The sequence below is a fragment of the Cyprinus carpio genome, unplaced genomic scaffold (genome assembly GCF_018340385.1).
Source record: "Cyprinus carpio isolate SPL01 unplaced genomic scaffold, ASM1834038v1 S000004461, whole genome shotgun sequence".
NCBI lineage: Eukaryota > Metazoa > Chordata > Actinopteri > Cypriniformes > Cyprinidae > Cyprinus > Cyprinus carpio.
This window is the reverse complement of record NW_024877147.1, coordinates 2-1,281: the sequence shown is the minus strand read 5'-3', so window position 1 is coordinate 1,281 and position 1,280 is coordinate 2. Positions and strand designations below refer to the sequence as shown.

The window sequence follows — 1,280 nt, the reverse complement described above, 5'->3', positions numbered from 1 at the left end:
TCTTTCTTGAAAATCGGCCCCTGGTGGGTTCAAATTTCTCACAAGACCTCACTTTTCAAGTCGATCGGACTGACTGCTGCGAGCTTCTTAAGCTGTTTTCATGTCATTTTGGTTGTGACCACAGTTTCATTTCAGCGCTTGTCCGCTTTTTCAACTTTGGCGCCGCCACCAAGTGGCTGTAAGGCAGCAGCATGTTTGGGAGTTCTGGCGATGCCGTGCTCTCCGCCGCAAGCAGAGCCACCGTCGGACGGTCGAGGCGAGGCTCGGTGGCGTTGCAGGCGGGAGAGGTCCTACCGTCCCCCAGCGTTTCAGGTCTCCCCTGACTTACCAAAGCCGAGATGGGCGTGGCCATGTCCCGCTTCCTCCCACGCTGCACCACTGCAGCATCGCTTCTCGGCCTTTTGGCTAAGATCAAGTGTAGTATCTGTTCTTATCGGTTTAATATCTGATACGTCCCCTACCGGGGACTACATATTAAATTGATTTTTGGGATCACGGAGCTGGAGCAGGGCTTGCTCATGTCCCTCCACGCGCATCGGCCTGGTATTGCAGTGTTTCCAGGAACGGTGTGCTTCCCTTTCAGGGATTCTCAAGCTGCTTATTGTGATGAACAACCAAAAAAGGGAATGAGGGCTTTTGTCTCCTGAAATCCACCTGAGGCCCTGCTCTTGCAGATGCCGTGGCTGCTGGTTTTATTGAGAGTTCTCTCGGATGCATCTACCTGGGTCTTGGAGTCTCTACATTAAACGAGCTTGGATTCTATCGAATCAGGTGTGTGTTTGGTTAAAGGCAGCGCCTCTGCAGCTAAAATGTGGCTGCAGCCAGCCTTCCTTTGCTGACTCCTGCACTCCCTCGCAAATGTGGGAATCTCGACTGTATTGGTCTTATGGTAGTGGGGGGACTGCCAGCCTTCCTCTGAAAGTGCTGGTTGAAAAAGTAGATGGGTTTTTTTTTCTCCTGATCTTTTTTTATACAAAAGCGTTTGTTCTGGCTTGCTTACTTCCGGGTTCTCAATGATCAGAGAGCTGTTCAGAATGCTGTGAGCTGTTTAGAAAAAAAAAAAAAAAAAAAAAAATCACTTGGCGGCTCTGGAAAAATGCATTTATAATTTAAAATTAAGATTTCTCACAGACCTCACTTTTCAAGTCAGTCCCAGGCCCCGGCTGCTACTTGAGCCTGCGGCTATTTTTCATGATTGTTTGGTTGTCCTTTTTCATTTCACTTTTCATTTTTTCACCTTACAGAAGCGCCCACCGAAGTGTGATCACAGCACCCTTTTT

The 1,280-nt window shown here is 48.7% G+C and overlaps 1 non-coding gene across 1 annotated transcript; it reads left to right on the top strand.

The window, feature by feature from the left end:
- Window positions 1-385: 385 nt before the first annotated feature.
- LOC122143425 lies at window positions 386-577 on the top strand. The gene has a single exon (XR_006159168.1). It is a non-coding gene; the product is annotated as a U2 spliceosomal RNA (small nuclear RNA).
- The last annotated feature ends 703 nt before the right edge of the window (window positions 578-1,280 follow it).